Source organism: Acipenser ruthenus, chromosome 35, assembly GCF_902713425.1.
Source record: "Acipenser ruthenus chromosome 35, fAciRut3.2 maternal haplotype, whole genome shotgun sequence".
In the NCBI taxonomy this organism is placed as follows: Eukaryota; Metazoa; Chordata; class Actinopteri; order Acipenseriformes; family Acipenseridae; genus Acipenser; species Acipenser ruthenus.
In genome coordinates, this window is record NC_081223.1 from 6,476,586 (window position 1) to 6,490,421 (window position 13,836).

At 39.7% G+C, this 13,836-nt stretch overlaps 9 non-coding genes across 9 annotated transcripts; 5 read left to right on the forward strand and 4 right to left on the reverse strand.

Annotated features, from left to right (window-relative positions):
- Positions 1 to 593: 593 nt before the first annotated feature.
- LOC131705577 (small nucleolar RNA U3) lies at positions 594 to 799 on the forward strand. The gene has a single exon (XR_009310529.1). It is a non-coding gene; the product is annotated as a small nucleolar RNA U3 (small nucleolar RNA).
- Positions 800 to 1,509: 710 nt separating this feature from the next.
- Positions 1,510 to 1,620, reverse strand: trnal-caa (transfer RNA leucine (anticodon CAA)). Its single transcript has 2 exons — positions 1,583 to 1,620; positions 1,510 to 1,555 (listed from the first exon to the last, which is right to left on the reverse strand). It is a non-coding gene; the product is annotated as a tRNA-Leu (tRNA).
- A 347-nt stretch (positions 1,621 to 1,967) lies between these two features.
- Positions 1,968 to 2,040, reverse strand: trnak-cuu (transfer RNA lysine (anticodon CUU)). The gene has a single exon. It is a non-coding gene; the product is annotated as a tRNA-Lys (tRNA).
- A 2,147-nt stretch (positions 2,041 to 4,187) lies between these two features.
- LOC131705558 (small nucleolar RNA U3) lies at positions 4,188 to 4,393 on the forward strand. Its single transcript, XR_009310511.1, has one exon. It is a non-coding gene; the product is annotated as a small nucleolar RNA U3 (small nucleolar RNA).
- A 1,156-nt stretch (positions 4,394 to 5,549) lies between these two features.
- On the reverse strand, positions 5,550 to 5,622 carry trnak-cuu (transfer RNA lysine (anticodon CUU)). The gene has a single exon. It is a non-coding gene; the product is annotated as a tRNA-Lys (tRNA).
- A 2,825-nt stretch (positions 5,623 to 8,447) lies between these two features.
- On the forward strand, positions 8,448 to 8,653 carry LOC131705533 (small nucleolar RNA U3). Its single transcript, XR_009310486.1, has one exon. It is a non-coding gene; the product is annotated as a small nucleolar RNA U3 (small nucleolar RNA).
- Positions 8,654 to 9,808: 1,155 nt separating this feature from the next.
- On the reverse strand, positions 9,809 to 9,881 carry trnak-cuu (transfer RNA lysine (anticodon CUU)). The gene has a single exon. It is a non-coding gene; the product is annotated as a tRNA-Lys (tRNA).
- Positions 9,882 to 12,651: 2,770 nt separating this feature from the next.
- Positions 12,652 to 12,864, forward strand: LOC131705426 (small nucleolar RNA U3). The gene has a single exon (XR_009310383.1). It is a non-coding gene; the product is annotated as a small nucleolar RNA U3 (small nucleolar RNA).
- Positions 12,865 to 13,547: 683 nt separating this feature from the next.
- trnal-cag (transfer RNA leucine (anticodon CAG)) lies at positions 13,548 to 13,629 on the forward strand. Its single transcript has one exon. It is a non-coding gene; the product is annotated as a tRNA-Leu (tRNA).
- Positions 13,630 to 13,836: the final 207 nt, after the last annotated feature.

A 13,836-nucleotide genomic window follows, 5' to 3' on the forward strand; every position in this document is an offset into this window, starting at 1 on the left:
ACACTTTGTATTTATCTCCATAATGCGCCGGGACAAAATACGTAGATACTTTACAAATATTTGGAGAATGCGGGCATCGATCAAGCTACTTCTCGCATGCTAAGCGAGTGCTCTACCATTTGAGCTAATTCCCTTTTAATGGTGCCAGGGATTCTCATAGGCTTCATCGAAGCTTGATACGAGCAAATCAGATTGTCAGTTGTTTTTCATTTTTATTTTGGCAATGTAGTCTGTGATTGCAAATTAAAAAAAATAATTTAATTAACTAAATAGCAAATATTTCGACTAGAGGTATGTTTTCAATTTCTTTCAAAAGTAGTCTCAGCTCGTTTATTCAGTCGCTTAGAAATCCACAATCTGTGTCCCGATGCAGCAGCGCTGTGTGCTGTGGCTCGAGCTTGTTTGACGAGGCAGACGATGCAAAAATGCCAATACTTGCTTTTGTATCACGCGACAAACTTAAGGTATGCTTTAACGGCTTGGCTGTCTCGAGTTAGTTTGTATTGTTAATGTAACACCTCGTTGTTGCCCAGTCATTGTTTCATATGAAGTAGAGCTTGCCAGTTGGGGGCGACGGTCTGCTAATAAAAGTTAAGACTATATTTGCAAGGATCATTTCTAGAATGAAACACGTTTTGAAGGGATTGGTCTCGGTATCCACCAGGAGGAGTGGCAGTGTTTTCTTCTCAGCTCCGAGCTGACAATGAGTGTTGTTATCGGGAACCTACTCGCTGCAAGGAATGACCACTTCAATCTTCAGTCGGGGGTTGCTGAAGGAAAGGGACACATTTTGAGTGTGTATCTCATTCCGGTAGAAACGTAGAAAAAAGAAACCATCAATCCCACAATTGTTCAGTTGTTTAAATCAATAACCACATTTAAATTGATCATTGCTAATGTCAAAACAATTTGAGAACACTTTAAATAGGGCTTGACTAATATAAAAATATAGCAATGTCTTTTGCACTATGCAGGACTAGATTGAGTTTAAAATAGACATTACATCTGAAAATAACTTGTGCTTGCCCCCACTTACAAGGAAGCTGTCAACCTTTGTATTCGTCCTCATAACGTGTTAGAAAATGTAAACAGCAGTTGGAGAATACCGAAGTCGATCATCCTAGCATGTTAAACGAGGGCATTTCTCATGTAAGCTACTTCCACTAATAGATCGTTTATACTGTTCTCAATGGTCCGCATCCCAGCCTGAGACCACGATCCAGTGGCAGTCGGAGATGTTTTTCAAAGTAATATGTTATTTGAAATATTAAAACAATCTTTAGTTAAATAACACATGTTTCTACACAAAATATTTGTCAGTGACTTCGACAAGTAGCCAGTTTACAACAAAAATGCAATCTGTGTTAGGAACGCTATTTTAGTCCGATTTAAAATGGAAATGGTATTGAGTGCTGACAAGAGTTTGGTATCAGCTGTTGATTTCCTTGAAACAATCCTTTATAGTAAAATGAACAAATTGATTCATTTAAAAAATAAGTAAATGTGAATTGTCAGAAGTGGGATTTGAACCCACGCCTCCATTCGGAGACCAGAACACACAATTCTTTGGAAAGACAGCGTCCTTGAGTCTGGCGCCTTAGACCACTCGGCCATTCTGACAAGCTGCGTTTGCTTTAGTAGAAAACCGCATTATTTCATTTCAGCACAGACTAGGGTTGTCTATTGTATCAAGGCCCGATTGGGTTTATTACGCACATACTAACTTGCTCCATGAATGATGTAATGACAAGTGTAAAAAAAGAAACAGATTGAAGCCAACCCATAAAAGTACGATTCTTTATTTCAATATCGGTATAGCTTTAAAGGATGCACGCATTTTACAATAGCAATTGCAATATGACAATGACCAATAAGTAATTGTGTTGCAATACTTTATACAATGTGAACAGAATCAGACATTGCTCCGTTGCCTCGAAGAAACATCTACAATTTGTATTTAAAAAGGACGCCCAACGTGGGGCTCGAACCCACGACCCTGAGATTAAGAGTCTCATGCTCTACCGACTGAGCTAGCCGGGCTGTCGGGAGAAAGTTTCTTTCTTTGAGGCGGGGTGAGAGAGGAAGTACCGACAGGTGCGTGGGACCTGAGATTCGGTGTGCTGCTGCTGCTGTAGATGAGTGTTCTGGAGACGCGCTGTGTCTGTGTCTGCGGTGTTACAGCCGTGTGAGTATATTCCAAAAGTAAAGTGTTGGATAATTCGAGAGCTAGTCTGTTGAATAAAGCTCTGAGACGTGTGGTTAAATCCCGGTCTCATCAATTTTGTTTTGTTAGATTAAAAGTGTTCCAGCAGCAGGTAAATGTCCCCACACCTTTTGGTTCTGTTTACTTATGCTACACCGCTGCTAAACCTGAACGTTGCTGCTAATTATCTTAACTAAACTTGTATTGTTGTTGAATTGCTCTATTATAGCTAAACCTATAATGTTGCAGCTAACGTTCCCTAATACTGTTAAAACGTGTGTGTATTAACAATCTGGCTTTTGTTGTTGTACCCTTGCTGAGAAGAGCTGTTTCCAATCATCTAGCACTCTTAAAGAAAAGTGTAATCGCTGCTATATGTTGGTCTAATACCCCATGCTTTTAAAATGTGGCTATTGGCTGGCTTTATTCCATTTCCCCTCCTTGTTTTTAGTACAACTTTAATACATTTTATTGTTAGTTATTTGAACTGATTTATGTGAATCATGGATCATTGTAATAAAGCTTTGTGAATTGTTATTCTGCCTTTGTCATTCTGTTGTCATTCCTATTCCAAACATTTAAATTAATTTTTAGTAGTGTCGGTATTAGGACTCTCACTGGGTGTCACTGGGTGTGGCTGCTACAATCCCATATAGAATGCGACAAAACAGGTCGCCCTCCTTCATATAAACAGAAAAAGAATAAGTACACACACACACACGAGTTGATTTACTGCAGCGTCAGACATCGGAGGTTCAGCAGTGTACTGCAATGTTGTAAAAAGACGTGTCTAATTCAGGATGTTTGAGCGAGCTATGGCGCTGCGTTCAGATCACAGTTACCCTGGAAGCGTGGGTTCGAATTCCATTTCTGACAGCTCTGTTTGTTCATTAACCACTCGGCCACGGCTACATGCTCTCACGGTTTTCCTTGAAAACAGCCGTATTATTGTCAAAAGAAGCAAACGACACCCGCAGTAATGCTGTAAATGGCAGTATAGGCTAAATAATGAACCCAAGTCAAATGCCTTTGTTGAAACTCTATCAGATTTGTACAAGTCAAGCACACGTGGGAAATAATAATACAATATCCTTTCTGCCAACGTTCATAATAATGAATACATCCTTATTTCAAAATACGTAGCTATTTAACTGATCTTTTCAAAACACCCATACACAAAAGCCTTATTTCTACTGAAAAACTAACGTGCTTCATGGCTGCTGCTACAGCACTCGGGCACGTTGTGCCTAGCGTTAGTGACATAGGAGATAAGAAGACCTACAAAATATCACACGGTGCAGTTTTTCAGTCCGGGGATTATTACAAATTAGCAGACTGTGCATTAAAATACACATGCATGGTGGGCGTCTCTGTTACAAAGAATTGTCACACTTTGTATTTATCTCCATAATGCGCCGGGACAAAATACGCAGATACTTTAAAATTATTTGGAGAATGCGGGCATCGATCCCGCTACTTCTCGCATGCTAAGCGAGCGCTCTACCATTTGAGCTAATTCCCCTTTAATGGTGCCAGGGATTCTCATAGGCTTCATCGCAGCTTGATACGATCAAATCAGATTGTCAGTTGTTTTTTATTTTTATTTTGGCAATGTAGTCTGTGATTGCAAATTAAAAAAAAAAAAAATTTAATTAACTAAATAGCAAATATTTCGACTAGAGGTATGTTTTCAATTTCTTTCAAAAGTAGTCTCAGCTCGTTTATTCAGTCGCTTAGAAATCCACAATCTGTGTCCCGATGCAGCAGCGCTGTGTGCTGTGGCTCGAGCTTGTTTGACGAGGCAGACGATGCAAAAATGCCAATACTTGCTTTTGTATCACGCGACAAACTTAAGGTATGCTTTAACGGCTTGGCTGTCTCGAGTTAGTTTGTATTGTTAATGTAACACCTCGTTGTTGCCCAGTCATTGTTTCATATGAAGTAGAGCTTGCCAGTTGGGGGCGACGGTCTACTAATAAAAGTTAAGACTATATTTGCAAGGATCATTTCTAGAATGAAACACGTTTTGAAGGGATTGGTCTCGGTATCCACCAGGAGGAGTGGCAGTGTTTTCTTCTCAGCACCGAGCTGACAATGAGTGTTGTTATCGGGAACCTACTCGCTGCAAGGAATGACCACTTCAATCTTCAGTCGGGGGTTGCTGAAGGAAGGGGACACATTTTGAGTGTGTATCTCATTCCGGTAGAAACGTAGAAAAAAAGAAACCATCAAGCCCACAATTGTTCAGTTGTTTAAATCAATAACCACATTTAAATTGATCATTGCTAATGTTAAAACAATTTATGAACACTTTAAATAGGGCTTGACTAATATAAAAATATAGCAATGTCTTTTGCACTACGCAGGACTAGATTGAGTTTAAAATAAACATTACATCTGAAAATAACTTGTGCTTACCCCCACTTACATGGAAGCTGTCAACCTTTTTATTCGTCCTCATAACGTGTTAGAAAATGTAAACAGCAGTTGGAGAATACCGAAGTCGATCATCCTAGCATGTTAAACGAGGGCATTTCTCATGTAAGCTACTTCCACTAATAGATCGTTTGTACTGTTCTCAATGGTCCGCATCCCAGCCCGAGACCACGATCCAGTGGCAGTCGGAGATGTTTTTCAAAGTAATGTATTATTTGAAATATTAAAACAATCTTTAGTTAAATAACACATGTTTCTACACAAAATATTTTTCAGTGACTTCGACAAGTAGCCAGTTTACAACAAAAATGCAATCTGTGTTAGGAACGCTATTTTAGTCCGATTTAAAATGGAAATTAAAATGGTATTGAGTGCTGACAAGAGTTTGGTATCAGCTATTGATTTCCTTGAAACAATCTATAGTAAAATGAACATATTTATTCATTTAAAAAATAAGTAAAAGGGAACTGCAGAAGTGGGATTTGAACCAACGCCTCCATTCGGAGACCAAAACACACAATCGTCCTTGAGTCTGGCGCCTTAGCCCACTCGGCCATTCTGACAAGCGGCGTTTGGTATAGTAGAAAACCGCATTATTTCATTTCTGCACAGACTAGGGTTGTCTATTGTATCAAGGCCCGATTGGGTTTATTACGCACATACTAACTTGCTCCATGAATGATGTAATGACAAGTGTAAAAAAAGAAACAGATTGAAGCCAACCCACGAAAGTAAGATTCTTTATTTCAATATCGGTATAGCTTTAAAGGATGCACGCATTTTACAATAACAATTGTTATATGACAATGACCAATAAGTAATTGTGTTGCAATACTTTATACAGTGTGAACAGAATCAGACATTGCTCCGTTGCCTCGAAGAAATATCTACAATTTGTATTTAAAAAGGACGCCCAACGTGGGGCTCGAACCCACGACCCTGAGATTAAGAGTCTCATGCTCTACCGACTGAGCTAGCCGGGCTGATGGGAGAAAGTTTATTTCTCTGAGGCGGGGTGAGAGAGGAAGTACCGACAGGTGCGTGGGACCTGAGATTCGGTGTGCTGCTGCTGTAGATGAGTGTTCTGGAGACGCGCTGTTTCTGTGTCTGCGGTGTTACAGCCGTGTGAGTATATTCCAAAAGTAAAGTGTTGGATAATTCGAGAGCTAGTCTGTTGAATAAAGCTCTGAGACGTGTGGTTAAATCCCGGTCTCATCAATTTTGTTTTGTTAGATTAAAAGTGTTCCAGCAGCAGGTAAATGTCCCCACACCTTTTGGTTGTGTTTACTTATGCTACACCGCTGCTAAACCTGAACGTTGCTGCTAATTATATTAACTAAACTTGTATTGTTGTTGAATTGCTCTAATATAGTTAAACCTGTAATGTTGCAGCTAACGTTCCCTAATACTGTTAAAACTTGTGTGTATTAACAATCTGGCTTTTGTTGTTGAACCCTTGCTGGGAAGAGCTGTTTCCAATCACCTAGCACTCTTAAAGAGAAGTGTAATCGCTGCTATATGTTGGTCTAATACCCCATGCTTTTAAAATATGGCTATTGGCTGGCTTTATTCAATTTCCCCCTCCTTGTTTCTAGTCCATCGCCTTAACCACTCGGCCACGACTACATGCTTGCACGAGTATTTGTGAAAATATCCAAAAGAAGTAAACGAAACCAGTAGTAATGCTGTAGATGGCAGTATAGGCTAACTAATGAACCGAAGTCAAATGCCTTTGTTGAAACTGTCAGATTTGTAGAAGGCAAGCACACGTGGGAAATGTAAATACAATATAATTTTTGTTAACGTTCATAATAATGAATACATCTTTATTTCAAAATACGTAGCTATTTAACTGATCTTTTCAAAAAACACCCCCATCCACAAAAACAAAGTAGTTATTCATTTGAACTGAAAAATTGACTTGCTTCATGGCTGTTGCCAGAGCACTCGAGCACGTTCTGGCTAGCGTGAGCGGACTTAGCAGATAACAAGATCTACAAAATATTTCATGCTAATAAAACATACCATATTTATGTTCGTTTTTATTATACATGGCGACTTACAGAGACTAGGGTGTGTGAACTATGCATCAGCTGCAGAGTCACTTACAGTTACATCTCACCCGAAAACGGAGCACAAGAAAGTTAAGTGACTTGCTCAGGGTCACACAATGAGTCAGTGGCTGAGGTGGGATTTGTACAGGGGGACCTCCTGGTTACAAGCCCTTTATCTTTAACCACTGGACCACGCAGCCTCCTATAACAAAATCACACCTCAGATTTGACTCGAACCCACAATTCCTGGCTTAGGAGGCCAGTGCCTTAGCCATTAGGCCACAAGGGCTGACACGCATCACACATTTGGTAGTACTAAAGAAAGTGGGAACAATAGTATCGTGGTTTAATACATCAAATCCAAGCCATCATTGGTGTTCAAACACAGCAGAGTGTTACATTGGGAAAGGGCCGTACTTGTCAGTACGTATTTGACATTCATGTGGGAAGATTTAAGATTGTGAAGAAGTTTAAATATGCTGCGTATTTGCGCATTGGGAACCTTACATAATTAGGTTTCTGATTAATGCCACTTCTTACGGACAGTAATCAAGGTGACGATACAAGACCAGAGCCAATAAAGCAGTTATTTTCCTGTGTGCTTGTTCAGAATATGCGTGAATCGTGAAAACGTCTTGCTAATATGTGAACAAAGCCAGCATTCACTTTATTGATCACCATGTGGATTAACCGCTATTGGAACACAGATTATTGTGTTAAAGATGTTAATAGACTTTTAATGTACACGTTTTAGAGCTAAACGTTTGTTGAGACAGTTCAAGCGCTGTAGCAGTGTTTAACTATTTCCTGGATGTTTGCCTTTTGGTCTTACTCTGGAAAAAGTAATAATAATAATAAAAAGTAGGCAAAACCATTTTTTGAGAAACTGCATTTGGGAGAAAAACTAAGAGTTTTTCTTTAACTGATCTTTTCAAAACACCCATACACAAAAGCCTTATTTCTACTGAAAAACTAACGTGCTTCATGGCTGCTGCTACAGCACTCGGGCACGTTGTGCCTAGCGTTAGTGACATAGGAGATAAGAAGACCTACAAAATATCACACGGTGCAGTTTTTCAGTCCGGGGATTATTACAAATTAGCAGACTGTGCATTAAAATACACATGCATGGTGGGCGTCTCTGTTACAAAGAATTGTCACACTTTGTATTTATCTCCATAATGCGCCGGGACAAAATACGCAGATACTTTAAAATTATTTGGAGAATGCGGGCATCGATCCCGCTACTTCTCGCATGCTAAGCGAGCGCTCTACCATTTGAGCTAATTCCCCTTTAATGGTGCCAGGGATTCTCATAGGCTTCATCGCAGCTTGATACGAGCAAATCAGATTGTCAGTTGTTTTTTTATTTTTATTTTGGCAATGTAGTCTGTGATTGCAAATTAAAAAAAAATAATTTAATTAACTAAATTGCAAATATTTCGACTAGAGGTATGTTTTCAATTTCTTTCAAAAGTAGTCTCAGCTCGTTTATTCAGTCGCTTAGAAATCCACAATCTGTGTCCCGATGCAGCAGCACTGTGTGCTGTGGCTCCAGCTTGTTTGACGAGGCAGACGATGCAAAAATGCCAATACTTGCTTTTGTATCACGCGACAAACTTAAGGTATGCTTTAACGGCTTGGCTGTCTCGAGTTAGTTTGTATTGTTAATGTAACACCTCGTTGTTGCCCAGTCATTGTTTCATATGAAGTAGAGCTTGCCAGTTGGGGGCGACGGTCTGCTAAGAAAAGTTAAGACTATATTTGCAAGGATCATTTCTAGAATGAAACACGTTTTGAAGGGATTGGTCTCGGTATCCACCAGGAGGAGTGGCAGTGTTTTCTTCTGAGCACCGAGCTGACAATGAGTGTTGTTATCGGGAACCTACTCGCTGCAAGGAATGACCACTTCAATCTTCAGTCGGGGGTTGCTGAAGGAAGGGGACACATTTTGAGTGTGTATCTCATTCCGGTAGAAACATAGAAAAAAGAAACCATCAAGCCCACAATTGTTCAGTTGTTTAAATCAATAACCACATTTAAATTGATCATTGCTAATGTTAAAACAATTTATGAACACTTTAAATAGGGCTTGACTAATATAAAAATATAGCAATGTCTTTTGCACTACGCAGGACTAGATTGAGTTTAAAATAGACATTACATCTGAAAATAACTTGTGCTTACCCCCACTTACATGGAAGCTGTCAACCTTTGTATTCGTCCTCATAACGTGTTAGAAAATGTAAACAGCAGTTGGAGAATACCGAAGTCGATCATCCTAGCATGTTAAACGAGGGCATTTCTCATGTAAGCTACTTCCACTAATAGATCGTTTGTACTGTTCTCAATGGTCCGCATCCCAGCCCGAGACCACGATCCAGTGGCAGTCGGAGATGTTTTTCAAAGTAATGTATTATTTGAAATATTAAAACAATCTTTAGTTAAATAACACATGTTTCTACACAAAATATTTTTCAGTGACTTCGACAAGTAGCCAGTTTACAACAAAAATGCAATCTGTGTTAGGAACGCTATTTTAGTCCGATTTAAAATGGAAATTAAAATGGTATTGAGTGCTGACAAGAGTTTGTTATCAGCTGTTGATTTCCTTGAAACAATCTATAGTAAAATGAACATATTTATTCATTTAAAAAATAAGTAAAAGGGAACTGCAGAAGTGGGATTTGAATCAACGCCTCCATTCGGAGACCAGAACACACAATCGTCCTTGAGTCTGGCGCCTTAGCCCACTCGGCCATTCTGACAAGCGGCGTTTGCTATAGTAGAAAACCGCATTATTTCATTTCTGCACAGACTAGGGTTGTCTATTGTATCAAGGCCCGATTGGGTTTATTACGCACATACTAACTTGCTCCATGAATGATGTAATGACAAGTGTAAAAAAAGAAACAGATTGAAGCCAACCCACGAAAGTAAGATTCTTTATTTCAATATCGGTATAGCTTTAAAGGATGCACGCATTTTACAATAGCAATTGTTATATGACAATGACCAATAAGTAATTGTGTTGCAATACTTTATACAGTGTGAACAGAATCAGACATTGCTCCGTTGCCTCGAAGAAATATCTACAATTTGTATTTAAAAAGGACGCCCAACGTGGGGCTCGAACCCACGACCCTGAGATTAAGAGTCTCATGCTCTACCGACTGAGCTAGCCGGGCTGATGGGAGAAAGTTTATTTCTCTGAGGCGGGGTGAGAGAGGAAGTACCGACAGGTGCGTGGGACCTGAGATTCGGTGTGCTGCTGCTGTAGATGAGTGTTCTGGAGACGCGCTGTTTCTGTGTCTGCGGTGTTACAGCCGTGTGAGTATATTCCAAAAGTAAAGTGTTGGATAATTCGAGAGCTAGTCTGTTGAATAAAGCTCTGAGACGTGTGGTTAAATCCCGGTCTCATCAATTTTGTTTTGTTAGATTAAAAGTGTTCCAGCAGCAGGTAAATGTCCCCACACCTTTTGGTTGTGTTTACTTATGCTACACCGCTGCTAAACCTGAACGTTGCTGCTAATTATATTAACTAAACTTGTATTGTTGTTGAATTGCTCTAATATAGTTAAACCTGTAATGTTGCAGCTAACGTTCCCTAATACTGTTAAAACTTGTGTGTATTAACAATATGGCTTTTGTTGTTGAACCCTTGCTGGGAAGAGCTGTTTCCAATCACCTAGCACTCTTAAAGAGAAGTGTAATCGCTGCTATATGTTGGTCTAATACCCCATGCTTTTAAAATATGGCTATTGGCTGGCTTTATTCAATTTCCCCCTCCTTGTTTCTAGTCCATCGCCTTAACCACTCGGCCACGACTACATGCTTGCACGAGTATTTGTGAAAATATCCAAAAGAAGTAAACGAAACCAGTAGTAATGCTGTAGATGGCAGTATAGGCTAACTAATGAACCGAAGTCAAATGCCTTTGTTGAAACTGTCAGATTTGTAGAAGGCAAGCACACGTGGGAAATGTAAATACAATATAATTTTTGTTAACGTTCATAATAATGAATACATCTTTATTTCAAAATACGTAGCTATTTAACTGATCTTTTCAAAAAACACCCCCATCCACAAAAACAAAGTAGTTATTCATTTGAACTGAAAAATTGACTTGCTTCATGGCTGTTGCCAGAGCACTCGAGCACGTTCTGGCTAGCGTGAGCGGACTTAGCAGATAACAAGATCTACAAAATATTTCATGCTAATAAAACATACCATAATTATGTTCGTTTTTATTATACATGGCGACTTACAGAGACTAGGGTGTGTGAACTATGCATCAGCTGCAGAGTCACTTACAGTTACATCTCACCCGAAAACGGAGCACAAGAAAGTTAAGTGACTTGCTCAGGGTCACACAATGAGTCAGTGGCTGAGGTGGGATTTGTACAGGGGGACCTCCTGGTTACAAGCCCTTTATCTTTAACCACTGGACCACGCAGCCTCCTATAACAAAATCACACCTCAGATTTGACTCGAACCCACAATTCCTGGCTTAGGAGGCCAGTGCCTTAGCCATTAGGCCACAAGGGCTGACACGCATCACACATTTGGTAGTACTAAAGAAAGTGGGAACAATAGTATCGTGGTTTAATACATCAAATCCAAGCCATCATTGGTGTTCAAACACAGCAGAGTGTTACATTGGGAAAGGGCCGTACTTGTCAGTACGTATTTGACATTCATGTGGGAAGATTTAAGATTGTGAAGAAGTTTAAATATGCTGCGTATTTGCGCATTGGGAACCTTACATAATTAGGTTTCTGATTAATGCCACTTCTTACGGACAGTAATCAAGGTGACGATACAAGACCAGAGCCAATAAAGCAGTTATTTTCCTGTGTGCTTGTTCAGAATATGCGTGAATCGTGAAAACGTCTTGCTAATATGTGAACAAAGCCAGCATTCACTTTATTGATCACCATGTGGATTAACCGCTATTGGAACACAGATTATTGTGTTAAAGATGTTAATAGACTTTTAATGTACACGTTTTAGAGCTAAACGTTTGTTGAGACAGTTCAAGCGCTGTAGCAGTGTTTAACTATTTCCTGGATGTTTGCCTTTTGGTCTTACTCTGGAAAAAGTAATAATAATAATAAAAAGTAGGCAAAACCATTTTTTGAGAAACCGCATTTGGGAGAAAAACTAACAGTTTGGAAACACATTTGCAAAGGCATTGGATTCTATTGTGGTGTTTCCGAACTGTTGAACGTTTCTCATTACATGCAGGTTTACTGGCTTGACAAAAAGGCGATTGACGAAAAGAATGCTGTCTCGATAGGAAACGCGCGTCAAGCTGAAATAGCTCAGTTGGGAGAGCGTTAGACTGTAACGGTCCCTGCTTCGATACCGGGTTTTTCTAAACAGCACGACTAGGGTTATTTTTTCTTAATTAATTTTTTGAATTAAAAAAACAGCACATTTTTTCTTTAGTGTAATTGGAGGAAATAAAACGTATTACAGTGCCATTTTCTAATGCGATAAAGAAATGCAAAAAGCATCATCTCTGCGTGGGCTTGAAACACCAAAATTACGATTAACAGCCGAACGTGCTAACCGATTATGGTGTTTTATTAGATAACACCCTGGGAGCTCGACAGAGCAGTGTGTATGCATACAGCTAAAATGGAAACCAAATATATACGATTCAAATGGGAATCGTATTCAGATTTTAAGTACACATTTGATAGACTTCACAGTGCAAAGGAGGAAGACAGACAATGCAAATGAGGCAACTGGCTCCTACTTTTTAAATCATACGAGAAACTTGAACCCAATTAAGCTTTTAACCACCTGCAGTTTGGAATGAGTTTGAAATGTTGTTGTAACACCTCACTGGGCAACAGCAATTGCATTATATGAAAGCTCCTGTTTATTTGTCAGCGGCACAGCTACCGGTGCCACTCAGAGTTGGAGGGAGAGGGTCGGCCACTTGCCCATAAAACAATACTTTCAGGGATCATTTCTATAGTGATTTGCCAGCGAAATGCGTTCATAAATTGTTTGGACTCGCTATCCACGAGGAAGAGTGAGAGTGTTCGTTTTTGAGCGTGGAGACAGCGAGTGTTGTTTTTTGGCCAACTGCTCCCTGTTATTGATGACCGCTCCAGTGTTCCTTAGGGGGCTGGAGGATGCGGACACGTTCTGAGTGGGTATCTTACCAAAAGGTACGCAAGACGACCTACAGTTGCAAAGCACTGCTGCTTTTTCGATGATTGATTAAAACTATCAATCTGACTGAAAACACATATCACATTAATTGTGATCGGTTTGATACCAATAGGCTTACATGACAGGTATTGTGTATAGACAATGTCATATACATAGAAATGAACACGGACAGTGTTTTTTTAAGGGCTGACTCATTTTAATGTTCGAGAGATCTAGGTGTACTGGACAAATATACTGGATTTTTTTCCATGTCGTAATTGTGCCGCCTGTGATAATGCGTTTGAAACTAGAGATAATGTGAGATAATGTCTGTTACTGGCGGATAGTTTACAAATGTACTCAATTATGTTACAACTTTTGTGTCTACGAAACATATCTGTAACATTTATGTAATGCCTGTGTGTTTTTTTTTTCATGAAGTTAATTTGCTAACAGACTGTTCTGATTTGTTTCTAACCGTGAAGCGATCGCTCTGTTTGCCGTATATTTTCTGTCTGTAAGAGGAGTGTCCTTGTGATCCCATATAGAATGCGACGAAACAGGTCGCCCTCCTTAATATAAACAGAAAAAGAATAAGTTCACGCACACACCAGGTGATTTACTGTAGCGTCAGACATTGGAGGTTCAGCAGTGTACTGCAGTGTTGTGCAAAGTCGTCGGTGTAAGTCAGGATGGCCGAGCGGTCTAAGGCGCTGCGTTCAGGTCGCAGTCTCTCTGGAGGCGTGGGTTCGAATCCCACTTCTGACAAATCTTTTTGTTTATTTATTTCTTAAAACGTCCATCGAATGCTTGGTAATTTGATTTGTTTTTCTTGTTAGTATTCAAATCACAAGGTCGTTAAATGAGAGAAAGTCACCGCAAGCCTGCACCTCACCACATCCTTCACACTGTTAAACTGCCTCATTATGACGAGGCCTCTATGCCTTTCCAATACTTTGAATGTGTTATTGTTCA